This window comes from Gopherus evgoodei, chromosome 4, assembly GCF_007399415.2.
Source record: "Gopherus evgoodei ecotype Sinaloan lineage chromosome 4, rGopEvg1_v1.p, whole genome shotgun sequence".
NCBI lineage: Eukaryota > Metazoa > Chordata > Testudines > Testudinidae > Gopherus > Gopherus evgoodei.
The window spans coordinates 37,155,264-37,173,071 of NC_044325.1; positions in this window are offsets into that span (position 1 = coordinate 37,155,264).

Consider the following 17,808-nt stretch of genomic DNA (forward strand, 5'->3'; position numbering starts at 1 on the left):
TAGAACAGGAAACGAAGAGGAATATAGTATCAAACTGCAACTACAAGAAGAATTTTAGGAAGACAAGAATATACTTATTCAAAGTGAAACTTGAGTGCAGCACCCCTACTGTTGTAAAAAGTATTATGGAATATGTGATTATTAGGAAAGGTCATGACCCAAGTTTTACTTCTCATTCAAAAAGTGTCATGTCAGGCAGCACAGTGCCTCTCAAACCTGTACTTGGAGAGTGGCTCATATGACTTTACCTTCCTTCAGCTCTCTGAGGCTTTCCTTTGGAGCCTCCCCTCCAGTATTGAGAGGTGACAGCCATGCTGTTGTTGAGATTTGACAAGTGGTACCATATACCTGTACCTGGATTAGCAGTAGCTAATGTTTTGTTTTGAAAAGTGGAAACATTCTGTTTCTAGTTTTCAATTAGAAATGGTATTTTGATTGGACATTTGACGTATTAAAAAGAGGAGGTCAAAGTGGCCCTTCAAAACAAATTTAAAAAAAAAAGTTTTAATTAACTCAAAATTAAACAAAAACCTGAAAAAATTCATTTTGCATCAACCTGAAAATGTTCAGGTCAACTCAAGTTACTGTCCGTCCCTGCTTCCCCAAGTTTTCATTTTTAAGGTTTTAAGTTTGCTCCAAACTGGATTTTTGGCTCATTCCTCCCGCCCAAACCGAAAAATCCACTATTCACTCAGTCCTAATGACCAGAATGCTGAGAATTTGCAAGGGATTTGGAAGATTACCATAAGTGTTGAGGTGCTTTTGGAAGGTTGGATAAAACTTGGATGACATGTGGGATAAATGCTGATGTTAACAATGGGAAGAGCATGGAAAGAGGAGCATCAGAAAGAAGGAGAATGAAAATACTAGGATGAGAGAGGAGAGTAGCCAGAGTGTTATCTGTACTTGGAGGCAAAGAATCAAGTCAGAGGAGTTGGGTAAAGGATGAAATGGGCTCAGAAAAGAGAAATGGTTTTGATTGTACTGGAATGAGAGAAAAGACAGATATGAAGAAAGATGCGGGGAGGGACAGAAGAATTAAGAAAATGTCAAAGAGCTTCATAAACATCCAAAAGGGGAAGAACCGGTTCTAAGCCTTTGAAACTGAAGATAAGCCACTGAAACAATTCTACAGGCCCCATAACTCTTTTTGAAGAGTGACAAGCAACTACTACATATTTTCATGGCAGCTATAATGTTGTACCATAATCATAATAAAGGAAATATAAAGTATTTGAAATGACAACTCCCCATTTAAATAACTAAGACCCAGAGCAGTCAAGACTTAGGCAGAGATAAACATCATATTCAAAAATAAATGATCAGGCTGTTAAATAAAATTCCTCACCGTGTCCATTTTTAACACCTGAAAGATTATTCTATAATTTTGTGCTGATGCTGACTAGATAGGGTGTAACTTGTTAACATTAGTCAAGCTTCACTGTAAAGTAAATGTTTGGGGTTCCCCCCACCCAAGAATACACAGTAAATATATTGATTTATACAAAGGGAACCAGGCATGGTGCTCACGCTGGTTCAGTGTAAAAAAGATAACCTCCTTTGAAGAGAAAGAGCTGTGAGACATTTTAATTTGCAAAAACAATCATTTGGAAGGTAATGTTGCTTCAGCTAACTGCTATTTACAAAGCTTCACAGATACTCTATATCGTACCAACACCATAGTTATTTAGAGTGTATTAAGCTTGTCTCATTATATCATTTTCTTTGTTAAATGAAGATTTAGCTATCAGTTAAGAAATACTATAATATTTCTACATAGTATCTACCTTAAGGAGATGCTTACCGCTACCATATTATTTACTAGTAACATTAAAGATAAGCTGGTTGATTTATTTGTTCTTATGGCATATCTGACTATATTAAACATATGTGTTACTTAATAATCATTCAGGAACCTCTGCTGATGTCTGCAGATCCATATGCTATTGATAAGTATTTGCTAAATATTTGGACAAACAATTTTCAGCTTGTGAGCTGTTCACTTTGAGTACTTGTTATTCATTGTTTATGGTATGTGTGTGCCTGTGCATGTATGTTTATAGATCAGCCAAGTTATAATTTCTGCTCCTTGGTAGGATGATTGAAACTTTTTAAACAAAAGTAAAACAAAAATAAGATACATCACCTGGAATTTTTATTTCTCATTATAAACAGTCTCCACCGCTCTGGACAGAAATTTACTAAGATTGTGACTGAAAATGTCAAGGCAAAAAGAGCAAACAACTCCCTAGCGGGTAAAATTTTTGCATGCAACAAGATGTTCGTTTAATCAAGCATTATGTGAAAAATGCTTGTATTTAATTAGCTTACACCAATGAATTTTCAAAATGGATTTTTAAATGCTATAGTTTCCATGAAATGAAACTGGAAAATGCAATTGCATTCTAGACCAGAGGACTCACAATAAGTGATATAAAGAGTTTGTATCATTAATTCAGTTGATCTGAATTTAAGTGCAAACTCAACATTTTTCACTTATGATTTCTTATCTGTGATGAGTGAACCTCAAAGTGCACAGAGGTTTGGTTCTGGAAGCACTGCAAAGTGCAAAAACTTATTTAATCTTATTTGGGTCACTTTTGTGGAACTACTCAAAAAACCTGAACCCTTTCAGCTTCCTGTTAGACTAGAAATAGCATTAAGGCAGCTTTTTTCATGGGCCTGAGACAAAGTTTAATGAAGTCAACAGAAAGACTTCAGTGGGCTTTGGATCAGGACTCTTATCAGTTTGTCACCTTCAGAAAGCGGTGGGGTCTAGTAGAAAAGGTACTGGTTTACCACTCTGGAGACCTGAGTTGAATTCCTAGCTCTGGCCTGCCGGGTACCTTGTGCAAGTTACTTCCTTCCCCATGCCTCAGTTTTCCTATCTATAAAATGGGAATAACTATACTGACCTTCTTTGTAAAAGTGCTTGAAGATCAATGGAATAAAAGCCATGAAAAGAAATTGGTTATGCTATTATATTAATTATTATTATATTTAACTTCAGATCCTGACAAGAACAAAGAAATGCATGGTAAGTGCAACTTAAAAATAATTAGTGAAAAGAGGGAAGCTGGTGAACAATTTTTAATATGAAAAAACCTCCAGATTCTGTTAAACTTAGGGTCAACTTTCAGGCCATTTTAACTCCAGCTGAACTTGTCTGCCCAGCTCTAATTACAGTTAATACTGCCACTGTATATATTTCCTATTCCTTTTGCTTTGGCTCTGTCAGTAGCACATCACACTTGAATAATTCATACTTTATGTATACTCCACATAAAACACTTTGGTACTGTACTGCTGAAAAGTGCCATCTAAATGAATAAATGATCATTTTAAAACATAATGATTTAAAGATGTAATGGAAATGTAATTGCTGTGAAGATAAATGGTCACATTTACTATTTTTAGTCTTGTAAACTTGTGGTATTTAAACTTAATATACAACCCTTCTAAGCTGGATTGAATTTTAAATTCACACTGCACTGTTCTTTGAAAAGAATTTGCAAAGATCTCAATTACTGAAATAATCAAGACCATATCTGGTCTTCAGTTGCCAACATGATTCAGAAATTTCCTGTGTAGAATACGTGAAAGAATAACAAGCAAACACTAATTATAAATCTCTTTGAACACATCCCCAGGTCTCCCTTTAATATGATGGATTCAGATCTCTGCTAGTATAACACATCACAGGCCCCTCATAGCAGAATCTATCCCTGCATTGCAGTGATGTAAGATCACTACAGCTGGGGACACACGCAATGTAAACCCAGGGTTTGAACTCACACACTCATCTAACACTGTTTTGTCAACACAGGAACAGGACAGGAACAGGAACTGCGAACAGGAGCTGCTAACAGGGAGTTTCGCAAGGGAGTTCTCCAGGGAAGGAGGAGCACATACAGCATCTGTGGGGTAAGTGACGGTCTGCAGTGTGTGTGTTTGTGTTTGTGTTTGTGGGTTACTTGCTGTGTGCTGAGCTTGTGTTTCTCAGTCTGTTTGGTTTGTTTGTTTGAAGGACCGTGGGCTGTAGCTGGCAGTTGGAGGCGGAGCTACCAAGGAAGGTTTGAAAGCTAGAAGCCTCTGGTAACTGGCTGAGCCCTAACCAGTGGGCGGGGCATTCACTCAGGCCAGGGCTGTATAAAGCTGCGCAGAAGCGACCAGGGAGCTTAGCAAACAGGAGCTGCTAACAGGGAGTTTCGCAAGGGAGTTTGGAAGGGGAGTAGGAAGGGAGTGGGGGTCCCTTGTCGGTCTCATCCGTGACCCATTGGTTCCCTGAACCTATAAACCAAGCCCCATCCTAAACCTTTCTGTTTAAAACAGAGCAGAGCGGACTGGGAGCTGCAGATGGGAATTTGAGAGAGTTTGACAGAGGGAGGCTTACAATGGTGAGGAGGACCCGCAACACCTGTGCCAGCACTGCTTCTGTCTCCTCCACTTGCGCCTGTAGCCAGACAGAGCACCAAAGCATGGATGCTTTTACCCAGATTCTGGTGTGGGCTTGCAAAGACTGTAATTTGCAATTTCCACTTACTGATATCCAGGCTGGGGGTGGCATCCAATGTGAAAGGTGCCTACTGGTGGAATCTCTCAGGCAGCAGGTGGGAGAGCTACAGGAGGAGGTGGCCAGGCTGAGGAACATCCATGTCCATGAGCAATTCCTGGACAGTATCCATGCGGAGACAGCTGACGTAGCTGTCCCAGATCACAGGACTACTGACACACCAGTGGAGGAGGAGATGGCTCAGGGTGGACACAGCCAGCTGGTTACTTCTGGCAGCAGGCAGTGCTCCACCCCTGCTGTGAACCCTCCTGCTGTGGTAATAGATAACCGTTATGCTCTTCTTGATATAGGAGAGAAGGAATCACTCCCAACAGTTAAGGAGGGGAAGCCTCGTACCCCTAAGGCTGGGAGGTCTGCTGCCACCACTGATAATAAGAAACGTAGGGTAGTGGTAGTTGGAGACTCTCTGCTGAGGGGGACGGAGACACCCATCTGTCGCCCTGACTGTTCATCCCGGGAGGTATGCTGCCTGCCAGGGGCCCATATCCGAGATGTTACAGAGGCATTGTCGAAGATTATCAGGCCTTCTGACTACTGCCCCATGCTACTCATCCATGTGGGCACAAATGATACTGTGAGGTGTGACACTGAGTAGATCAAGAGTGACTACAGGGCTCTGGGAGTACGGGTTAAGGAGTTTGGAGCGCAGGTGGTATTCTCTTCGATTCTTCCTGTCAAAGGTAGGGGCCCGGGCAGAGACAGATGCATCGTGGAGGTGAATGCCTGGCTGCGAAGATGGTGTCGCCAGGAGGGCTTTGGCATCCTCAACCACAGGATGCTATTCGAGGAAGGACTGCTAGGCACAGATGGCGTTCACCTTTCGAGGAGGGGAAAGGCCTTATTTGCGCACAGACTGGCTAACCTAGTAAGGAAGGCTTGAAACTAGGTTTGACGGGGACAGGTGAGCAAAGCCCACAGGTAAGTGGGGAACAAGACATGGGAGATGGGTTGGAAACAGGAGGAAGCACGGGCTATAATGGCAGAGAGAAAGGAGGGTCAGGACAAAGCTGGGAGGCAAGATCAAACCAGTATCTTAGATGCCTATATACAAATGCAAGAAGTATGGGTAATAAGCAGGAAGAACTGGAAGTGCTAATAAATAAATACAACTAAGACATTGTTGGCATTACTGAAAGTTGGTGGGATAATACACACGACTGGAATGTTGGTGTGGATGGGTATAGTTTGCTCAGGAAGGATAGACAGGGGAAAAAGGGAGGAGATGTTGCCTTATATATTAAAAATGTACACACTTGGACTGAGGTAGAGATGGACATAGGAGATGGGAGTGTTGAGAGTCTCTGGGTTAGGCTAAAAGGGGTAAAAAACACGGGTGATGTCGTGCTGGGAGTCTACTACAGGCCACCTAATCAGGTGGAAGAGGTGGATGAGGCTTTTTTCAAACAACTAACAAAATCATCCAAAGCCCAAGATTTGGTGGTGATGGAGGACTTCAACTATCCAGATATATGTTGGGAAAATAACACCGCGGGGCACAGACTATCCAATAAGTTCCTGGACTGCATTGCAGACAACTTTTTATTTCAGAAAGTTGAAAAAGCTACTAGGGGGGAAGCTGTTCTAGACTTGATTTTAACAAATAGGGAAGAACTTGTTGAGAATTTGAAAGTAGAAGAAAGCTTGGGTGAAAGTGATCATGAAATCACAGAGTTTGCAATTCTAAGGAAGGGTAGAAGGGAGTACAGCAAAATAGAGACAATGGATTTCAGGAAGGCGGATTTTGGTAAACTCAGGGAGCTGATAGGTAAGGTCCCATGGGAATCAAGACTGAAGGGAAAAACAACTGAGGAGAGTTGGCAGTTTTTCAAAGGGACGCTATTAAGGGCCCAAAAGCAAGCTATTCCGACGGTTAGGAAAGATAGAAAATGTGGCAAAAGACCACCTTGGCTTACCCTTGAGATCTTGCATGACCTACAAAATAAAAAGGCGTCATATAAAAAATGGAAACTAGGTCAGATTACAAAGGACGAATATAGGCAAATAACACAGGAATGCAGAGCCAAGATTAGAAAGGCAAAGGCACAAAATGAGCTCAAACTAGCTATGGGAATAAAGGGAAACAAGAAGACTTTTTATCAATACATTAGAAGCAAGAGGAAGACCAAGGACAGGGTAGGCCCACCGCTCAGTGAGGAGGGGGAAACAGTAACGGGAGACTTGGAAATGGCAGAGATGCTTAATGACTTCTTTGTTTCGGTCTTCACTGAGAAGTCTGAAGGAATGTCTAATATAGTGAATGCTTACGGGAAGAGGGTAGGTTTAGAAGTTAAAATAAAAAAAGAGCAAGAAAAAAATCACTTAGAAAAGTTAGATGCCTGCAAGTCACCAGGGCCTGATGAAATGCATCCTAGAATACTCAAGGAGTTAATGGAAGAGGTATCTGAGCCTCTAGCTATTATCTTTGGGAAATCATGGGAGACGGAGGAGATTCCAGAAGACTGGAAGGGGGCAAATATAGTGCCCATCTATAAAAAGGGAAATAAAAACAACCCAGGAAACTGCAGACCAGTTAGTTTAACTTCTGTGGCAGGGAACATAATGGAGCAGATAATTAAAGAAATCATCTGCAAACACTTGGAAGGTGGTAGGGTGATAGGGAATAGCCAGCATGGATTTGTAAAGAACAAATCGTGTCAAACTAATCTGATAGCATTCTTTGATAGGATAACGAGCCTTGTGGATAAGGGAGAAGCGGTGGATGTGATATACCTAGACTTTAGTAAGGCATTTGATACGGTCTCGCATGATATTCTTATAGACAAACTAGGAAAGTACAATTTAGATGGGGCTACTATAAGGTGGGTGCGTAACTGGCTGGATAACCGTACTCAGAGAGTAGTTATTAATGGCTCCCAATCCTGCTGGAAAGGTATAACAAGTGGGGTTCCGCAGGTCTGTTTTGGGACCGGCTCTGTTCAATATCTTCATCAACGATTTAGATGTTGGCATAGAAAGTACGCTTATTAAGTTTGCGGACGATACCGAACTGGGAGGGATTGCAACTGCTTTGGAGGACAGGGTCAAAATTCAAAACGATCTGGACAAATTGGAGAAATGGTCTGAGGTAAACAGGATGAAGTTCAATAAAGATAAATGCAAAGCGCTCCACTTAGGAAGGAACAATCAGTTTCACACATACAGAATGGGAGGAGACTGTCTAGGAAGGAGTATGGCAGAAAGAGATCTAGGGGTCATAGTGGACCACAAGCTTAATATGAGTCAACAGTGTGATACTGTTGCAAAAAAAGCAAATGTGATTCTGGGATGCATTAACAGGTATGTTGTAAACAAGACACGAGAAGTCATTCTTCCGCTTTACTCTGCACTGGTTAGGCCTCAACTGGAGTATTGTGTCCAGTTCTGGGCACCGCATTTCAAGAAAGATGTGGAGAAACTGGAGAGGGTCCAGAGAAGAGCAACGAGAATGATTAAAGGTCTTGAGAACATGACCTATGAAGGAAGGCTGAAGGAATTGGGTTTGTTTAGTTTGGAAAAGAGAAGACTGAGAAGGGACATGATAGCAGTTTTCAGGTATCTAAAAGGGTGTCATCAGGAGGAGGGAGAAAACTTGTTCACCTTAGCCTCCAATGATAGAACAAGAAGCAATGGGCTTAAACTGCAGCAAGGGAGATTTAGGTTGGACATTAGGAAAAAGTTCCTAACTGTCAGAGTAGTTAAACACTGGAATAGATTGCCTAGGGAAGTTGTGGAATCTCCATCTCTGGAGATATTTAAGAGTAGGTTAGATAAATGTCTATTAGGGATGGTCTAGACAGTATTTGGTCCTGCCATGAGGGCAGGGGACTGGACTCGATGACCTCTCAAGGTCCCTTCCAGTCCTAGAGTCTATGAGTCTATGAGACCTTTATATCCAGGGCCCAGGCCACAGCAGAGCAAATAGCAGCAGGGCTGGCCCTAGCCCAAACGGTGCCCCTCTACCATTGGTTAAGCTTTGGAATACCTTATTTTTAAATGCATTTGTAGCCCATTTCACAACTTTGATGCACAATTTCTCTCTCTCAAATAAAATAGATTTGCATGCTAGGATCTGTAAATTTGTATTTATTCATGCCCTATAAGCAAATAAAAAATTGTTTCCTCTAAGCTTACAGAAACTTTAATTTGAAATGCACATCAAGAAATTGCACTGTGCATCAACATTGAATGGACCAGTATTAAATAGTATTACAGTAGATGACAGCCGTAGAATGGTAACACGACCTTTTGAAGTAAAGGACTATAGTTTTCGCCTTTGCCCTCACAAACTGAAGCACAGAATCAAACAGTTCTAAAGACTGGCCAATGGCCTTTTCAAGCCATTAAATAGCAATTGCTGTCAGTCTCTCATCGATATGAGATGTGTTTCCATGAGCCCAAGCTTCCAAAAGCTGCGCTCACCATTCATGATGGTGACCAGCTGCATGAGCAGAATACTCAAAACTATCCACATACTCAGAAAAGTGTCCTTCAGCTCTGCACCATGAATGGATTGGAAAACTTGGAGTGGCGAGTGCTTCTTGTGTTGCAAAATGTGATGGATGTTGTCCAGTTTGACAGAGATCTTCATCATTGATGTCGTTTAGCCTTTGCAGTACTCTGAAGAGAGATATTGCACCTAAAGATACTGCATCTGATTCAACCAGGTTGAGGGAGCCACAAGGCACAAAGAAAGCTCTTTGATTCAGCGCAAGGTTCCTTACCTGGATGCCACTGTTTCCTACCTTCATATTTCTGACGTCATAGTCTTGGCCACAGCAGTCCTGAAGCTTTATTTTATTCTCATTCAAAATGTTCATAAACACTTCTGCTAGGCCTTTTCCAGTAGAGTCATCCATGGATTGGAAACAGAGGAAGTTTTCCTTTACTTGGATACAGCCATACTCATAGTCAAAAAGTCTTACTGTAAGTGACATCTTTTCACTGTGACTAATGTCAGGAGGGCAGTCCATTATTACAGCATAGTACCTAATGTTCTATTTTTTCTTTTGTTGCTAACAGAAACAGCATCCTAAGCCTGGAGCACCCTAAAGTCCAGCGCCCTAGGCAGTCACTTGAGTTGCTTGCACCTAAATCTGGCCCTAAGTGGCAACTCAGGCTCACAACCTAAGTACATACAAGGATGTCCAATGAACTTGTACTCAGAGTGGCCAACCCTGACCACTGCTTGCACTGCTGAGGCTTCACTGCTATTTTTAGGAACTTGCTCAATCAGAACTAGTGCAGGTATTTCTACATGAGCTGGAAATCATATCATCCAGCTCCAGTGCAGATAGACCCTAAGATTGTACAAATTTCACAACAATCTCTGTTTGCTTGTCAGGAAAAAAACTTTAAGAATCCTACTTACTGATAAAAACAATGGAGATCCTTGTGGCACCTTAGAGACAAAGGAAGATAATTTGCGCATAAGCTTTCATGGGCTAGAGCCCACTTCACCAGATGCATGAAGTGAAAAGTACAGGAGCAGGTATAAATACATGAAAGGATGGGGGTTGCTTTACCAAGTGTGAGGTCAGTCTAACGAGAGAAATCAATTAACAGTAGGATACCAAGGGAGGAAAAATAACTTTTGAAGTGGTAAGAAAGTGGCCCATTAGAGACAGCTGATAAGAAGGTGTGAGTAACAGTAGGGAGAAATTAGTATTGGGGAAAGATAATTGATTTATCTCATTAGACTGACCTCACACTTGGTAAAGCAAACCCCATCCTTTCATACCTGCTCCTGTATTTTTCACTTCATGTATCTGATGAAGCTGGTGCTAGCCCATGAAAGCTTATACCCAAATTAAATTTTAGTCTCTAACAGACTAACACACAGGGGTGGCCTTACAATGAGGTGAACTGAGGCCGCCGCCTCAAGTGACAGACTGTTGGCGAGAAGGAGGTGCCACTAGGACCCAGTGTAGAAAATTGTGTCTGCTGCTGGTGCATATGTATTCCCTCTGTTCTAGATGCACAGAGATGGTGGAGTGCTGTGCTGGAGGAAGGAGGGCAAAGAGACATAACAGGCATGCAGGAGAAAAGATGAGAGGGAACAACAGAAAGCAGGAGCTGCAGGGAGAGAGAGAGAGGAGGAGCAGCCTCTTATGCATCCTGTGGAGCTTGGACTGATTAACACCAGCTTCTCAGGGAGCTTCCTGCTGCTTCCCTGAACCCACTTGAGAACAGGCAGTCAACTGAAGTAGGAGCCAGTTAGGCCCTTAAGATGCTAGTATCTTCCCTAACTCAGACACTGCTTCCCCTCACTCAGGCCTGCTTATTTGTCCCTCCAATTGGGGGGCTACTATAGCTGGAATAGAACAGCAATCATGAGTGAAAGAAGAAAACACCCCTCTGGGGCAGCATTCAGAAAAAGAAAGAAAGCAAAGGAAGCTTTTCTGTCTAAGCAGGCAGGAGCTCTCCTGAGATACATAGACACAAATGTTCATGGTGAGCCTTCTGGCCCTGGTGAGGATGTGAGTGGTGAGGAGATGCCTGATCTTCCAGTTAGCCAGAGTGCAGGTGACCTGGCAGCTATGCCGCATCCATATCTCCATCTCAAATGGATGTAACCATGCACATTCCTGAAGAAAAGTGTAGATCAGAGAAGAGTGTGGTGGAGGCGCAAGAAACAGCTGCTGCTGAGTTTAGTTCTTTAAGACTAGATAATCCAGAACTGTGGACCCATTTGAACAGTAGCCTGGGGGACTTCCTTATACTGCATGGGCCAAAGAAAGTGAAAAACTTTATGTTCCCCAAAGACAATGAAAATAGAAGTTTCCATCCAACACATTATTGGTATGAAATCCCCAATGGTGACAAAGTGGAGAGGCCATGATTTATGTTCTCAAATACCCAGAATGCTGCATACTGTTTTTGTTGCAAACTCTTCCAGTTCCAGCCACATTGGGTTCTACAGGAGCAAAGGACTAGAAAAATCTGGCTAGAAATCTGGCATACCATGAGAAGGCAGCAAATCACCAGAGAGCATTCCATAGGTGGAAAGAGCTTGAGATGAGACTAAGGGTAAAGGCCATCATAAATGATCAGCATCAAAAGAAGATTGCATCAGAGTCTATTTACTGGCAAAATGTTCTGAAAAGGCTCATTGCCATTGTGAGAATGCTTGCTGCCCAAAACCTAGCACTGTGTGGCACTTCAGATCAGCTGTATGTGCCAAACAATGGAAACTTCCTTAAAATTGTGGAGCTGATGGCTGAGTTTGATGCTGTACTCCAGGAACATCTAAGAAGAGTCGCCACTCAAGAAGTGTATACACACCACTACCTTGGAAAAACCATTCAAAATGAGATTATACAGTTACTGGCAACAAAAGTCAAACAGAAGATTGTGGCAGATCTGAAGTCAGCAAAGTATTACTCTTGTTATCCTGGACTGCACACTTGACATCAGCCAGCCCTCCATACAATTTTGGAAACCCGATGTGGCCCTCAAGCCAAAAAGTTTGCCTGCCCTTGACCTAGAATGTGCACAAATTAAATAGGGAGAAGTATATAAATCTTTTCAAAAGGATTCATTTCAAATTCAGGGTGAGGAAGTGAGTTGGTTCTTGTTTGATCTGAATTAGTTTATCCAGACCCTGGCTAAAGTTGGAGCAATGCAGAACCACATTGCCCTAAAATGTTTCTTAACTTGCAGCTGTACCACTTATTAAGAAGGGGCACTTTGTATTCACACACCTCTGTGGCTGGCCAGTTCCACAGCTTTCTTGGAGGAGACAGAGCAAACTGACTGTAATTATGCCCTCAAATGAGGAGTGAAGGTTTTCTGTCATCTTTTGTATTAACAACTACCAAAGTCTCTGAGGATGAAAAGTTTAAGAACAAAAAGGTTTAGCATTTGCACAATTTCAGAAATGGTCAATAGACTTGATTTCTGCATTTGACATTTTTAATGGAGTCTGAGTCCTGGAAAATAACCTTTGAGTCAATTTAATCTCAATTGGTGGTAGATTTTTATCATGTTCCTATTAATGTTATTCTGTAATTTGTCATCTAAATGATAATTTATATCTTTGCTTCATGCCTCTTTAGTTTTAAATAATCATTTAGTCTTTGAGAGCTGTGTGTTATAGAGAAAGGCAGATGAACTTTGTTGCTAATCTTGTCCTGTAGTCAGCAGCACATTGTTTTAAAAGACTCATAGGGTTAAATTTGTCCCTGATGTAACTCAGCTTAATGTGTCCCATTGAAGCTAGAGATTTAAGAGACTTATTATTTTCTACCATTTCTTTGCCAATGCAAGATTGTTTCCTACAAAATATTCCCAGGTGCTTCGACAATCTAGTTTTAAATAGATCCCCATGGGTTCATAATGACACTTGACACTATGCAAAAGTCACCTAGTGCTGACTACTTATAAAAAAGGGGAAATTTCATCAAACCTCACTGAAAGTTTAATTGATTCTGCAATCATTTTAGTGAGCTTCGGCTCAGTTTTAAATGAATCTGAGCTGAGTTTCAAGTGAACCTGCATTGAATTTTGGGAGCTGGGGAGAGATTTATGGGTTTGGGTGGAAAATTGTGTGTGGCGAAGTTTTTTTTGCAAGATTCCAGTCACAGTTTTGCAGTTCCAATAAATCAGGATAAACATCCATTCCTTTGGAACTGAACCTGAACTCCAAAACTTTTTAGGGTTCCTCCATCAGCACTCAAGACACAATAATAATAATAATAATAATAATAATAATAATAATAATACCTAGCTGTTATATAGCACTTTTAATTAATAGATTTCAAAATGCTTTATAAAGGTGGTCAGTACCATTGTCTCTGTTTTTATAGGTGGGGAAACTGAGGCACTGAGGCACAGGCCTGACTCCCCAAAGGTACTTAGGTGCATAACCCCCAGCCTCAGGTGCCTAAATTCCATTTTTAGGCATCACTCTAATCCACAAAACTCTCACTCAGCTGCAGTCTGAACCCTGTAGGTGCCTAAACTCATTCATTTTTTTTTGCACTAAAAGTTAACTAAGTGCCAGTGTTTCTGCTTGTGAGTATATGCACAGCTATCTCTCACACTCTCATCTAAGGCTAAGAACCCTCAATCCACAAGACAGAATAAGGTAGGTGCTTCTCCACCAAAGTCGCCTCTGGGACCTAATCCAGTAGGCATGCTCAGAGGCCACCTAACTCCACACACAACAGCTAGGGAAGGGAGGCAGCTTTTCCTTTTAACCATTAGGTTCAGTGGTTACTGCATCACCCAGGATGTGTGAGGTGGCCTGTGGTCCCTAGTTTCAAATCTGCCCTCTGACTGATGAAGAGAAGGGATCTGAACTAAGATCTGCCAACTCTCAGGTGAGTGCCCAAGTTAGGGTATGGAATATTCTGATGTGGGGCTATCCTATTAAATTTGTCCAACTTTAATTAAATAATTGACTCTTAAGTGGGCCAGAGAGAGAATAAGAATTACTTTCTAGCTTCAGCCAGCATGGTGGCTTTGTGAATAGCAGTCTAATGTGCCTGTCTCTTGTAGCCTGATTTAGGGTGTAGCGATAATATTAATTTGGATAATATGATTTAACAATATTAATAATACTTATTAAGATTAATAGTATGGGTTTTAGGCTCTCCAGTCTGTTTGATCAGAAGATAAAAGTTATTGTCCCAAATCAGGCTCCACAGCATTTACAAAGGACCCTCAGGAGTATGACAGGAAGCTCACACTGAGACAGATATAGCCTTAAAGGCTTTTTATTAAAATCAATAACAGTAAGTAAATGATAAAATAACCAGAATTACAAAGTTACAATTGCATTACTACTATTCAAAAGATACATATGATAATATAGTATTATATGCAACAAAGCTTAGGATAATATACTCACACCCTTCCTTGATAACCTGGTGGTAAGAGACACAGGAACAGCCTCGTGGTTCAGGTTTCTCAAGAACTGAGTGAGGGATGCAGTGCTTAGAAGAAACTAATGCTACAAGCTATTAAAGTGAACTTGGGTTAAAGTTAGTGAAGTAAACCCAGAGGTGAAAGTAAGCCAGTATGGTTCGGTACAGCCTACCGACAAGAGCCAGTACGCTGTGCTGGACCGCACCGGCTTCCGCGGCTGGAACTAAAAGGGCTCTGGGCTCCCTGCAGTGGCAGGGAGCTCCGAGCCTTTTAAATCCTGCCCGCAGCTTTGGTGGCAGGCTGGAGCTGGGATTTAAAGGGCTCAAAGCTCCTCGCCACTGTGGGGAGCCCAGAGCCCTTTAAATCCCAGCTGGAGCTGAGGTGGGGATTTAAAGGGTCTGGAGCTCAGCTGTAGCCCCGGGTCCTTTAATTTGCCCGTGACCCCCAGCGGCTCCCAGCCACCTCTGCAGCTGGGAGCCCCAGGTTGATTTAAAGGCCTTGGGGCTCCTAGCCACAGCCAGTGCCCCAGGGCCTTTAAATCTTAAGAGGCCCCACCTCTTCCGGTTGAGGCCACCCCAGGACTCTGGCAGTACTGGTGAGTCCTGTAAGTTACATTCACCCCTGAGTAAACCCTAATAAACAAAGAATAAAACTTAGGGAAGCCAAGCTTAGCCTAGTTCCTTTGAAACTTAAAGTTTAAGAACAAGTATAGCCTACTAATAGTAGCAGTCGTAGATAGAATAGTGCTAGAATACATTTACCCCATAGGCTAGTATGTAAATGCATATTGTTGGCAGGTGTGTACACACATCAGTCTTTTATGGTGTACTTGCTAAGTCTGTGGGTACAACATTGAACCCCCCTCCATGTTATTCTCCATTGTCTGTTGGTCTACATAAAAGGTCATAGACATAGGCATAGGTGCTTTATTTATTTGGATATAGGATAAACAAGATAAAAGTCAACTTTGCTTTCTGAGTAAAAGGTCTTAATATAGATATGCTAACTTTGCTTTAGCTTACCAAACAGGATATAGCCTATAGGTCTCTTGCATTACAGCCAAACTTGGTTTATAAATGAATATTAAAAATTATTTCAATAAACCAAATACTTTATAAGAAAAGATAACTATATCTATATATACACACACTCAAGCAAGCAGGTTAGTCCTATAGGCGACACTCTCCTCATTCATTGTATAAGAGCTTAAGCATTTAACTCAGGCTTTGTGGAGCTCTGTTTTTTTGTTTGTTTGTTTGTTTGTTTTCCCCTAGGCACCATGATGCTATGTCTACGTCCCTTTTATGGATCTGAGCTAAAGTGACTTGTCCAAGGTCACCCAGGAGCAGAGCCCAAATCTCCTGAGTGCCACTCAGACCTCCACTAGGACACACTGACATGATTTTGAGCTAGTCCATCCCCACCAGTTCTTTCTTCTTTATCATGTATTGGGCTTGATCTTGTAGCTCTTTGTCATAAACAGATGGTTAAGGGTTAATCTCTCTTTACCTGTAAAGGGTTGAGAAGCTCAGTAAACCTGGCTGACACCTGACCAGAGGACCAATAGAGGGACAAGATACTTTCAAATCTTGGTGGAGGGAAGTCTTTGTGATTTTTGTTTTGTTCGTTGTTCACTCTGGGGACTGAGAGGGACGGGACATCATTCCAGGCTCTCCCAATCTTTCTGAATCAGTCTTTCATGTTTCAGAATTGTAAGTAATAGCCAGGCAAGGCAGATTAGTCTTATGTTTGTTTTCTCAACTTGTAAAGGTTTCTTTTTGCTGGAAGGATTTTTACCTCTGTTTGCTGTAACTTTGAATCTAAGGCTGGGGGGGGGGTCCTTATGATCTATATGAATCTGAGTACCCTGTAAAGTATTTTCCATCCTGATTTTACAGAGATAATTTTTACCTTTTCTTTCTTTAATTAAAAGCTTTCTTTTAAAGAACCTGATTGATTTTTCCTTGTTTTAAGATCCAAGGGATTGGGTCTGAACTCACCAGGGACTGGTGGGGGGAAAAGGAGGGGGATGGTTAATTCCTTTTTGTTTTAAGATCCAAGGAGTTTGGATCTGTGTGAAGCCTCTCAAGGCAACCCAGGGAGGGGAAAGTCTGGGGGGGGAAAGGAGGGGGATGGTTAATTTCTCCTTGTTTTAAGACCCAAGGGGTTTGGATCTGGGTTCCCCAGGGAAGGTTTGGGGGAACAGAAAGTGTGCAAGACACTAAATTCTGGCTGGTGGCAGTTTACCAGACCTAAGTTAGTAATTGAGCTTAGAAGTGTTCATACAGGTCCCCACTTTTTGTACTCTAAAGTTCAAAGTGGGGAAAAAACCTTGACACTCTTACTCACAAAAGTGCTGGAATAGGGGTGCTGGGAGGTGCTGCCATACCCCTTAGCTTGAAGTGGTTTCCATTATATACAGGGATTATAGTCTGGTTCAATGGCTTTCAGTATCCCCACTGTATAAATTGCTCCAGAACCCATGCATGAGTAGTCCCAAGAAAGGGACTAGATGCAAAGCAGTCAGTAGTATCTTCATCTTCAGAGGTAGTAGGTGACCATCAAAATGAAATAGTGAGCAGGTGCTCAGCAGCGCCATTGAAAAACAGGACATGAACTTTTTGAATAGTCAAGCGCCTGTGTTTAACTGTCAATCTGATTCAGACATTTCCTATTGAGAATGAAAGAAAATATGGAAAAATATTCATTGTAAATCTGTTAACTCTTCCCCTGTGCCTCTTACACCAGCTGCATATGCCAAGATTCAGACTCATTTTATGCAGTGAGGGCTGCTGGATCTGGACTGTTGTTTCCAAAGTATGTTTGTATTTTTAAGTGCCTTGTAATGTTAATCATGAATTCATTCCCATCTCTCAGCCAAAGGCTTTCAGTCTCTGCAGTTTATCTTTCTAAAACAAATTGACAATCAAATTAAACAAACTGAATTTTAACCATGATAAATAATTCTGAGCAAGATGCTCTAAATCTAAGCTCTTCTGTCTGTGGATTTCTTAGAGGTCTAAGCACTTGGTTCCACAGAGGCTCCATGCTTCAAACCTAAGGTACAAATCTCATCTATTTCAACTTGATCTTTCCAAAAGAAATAAACTGTTACATCAGAAGGAGATGGAAACCAAAGCCTAGATGATTCAAACATCTTCCAAATGTTGGGAATATTTGGAATCAAATTTGAACCTTGTAGGATGGCCTCTTTTCCAAGTTCCATGCAGTTTTGTGTATGAATCTTTCATACTTGACCTAAAAGCCAAGGCCCTGTTTACTTTACATGGACATCAAAGATTCCCTGACACATTTTACAAAAAATTTGTCCCTGCCAAAATTTCACTTCTCCCTAACAGGGCCGGCTC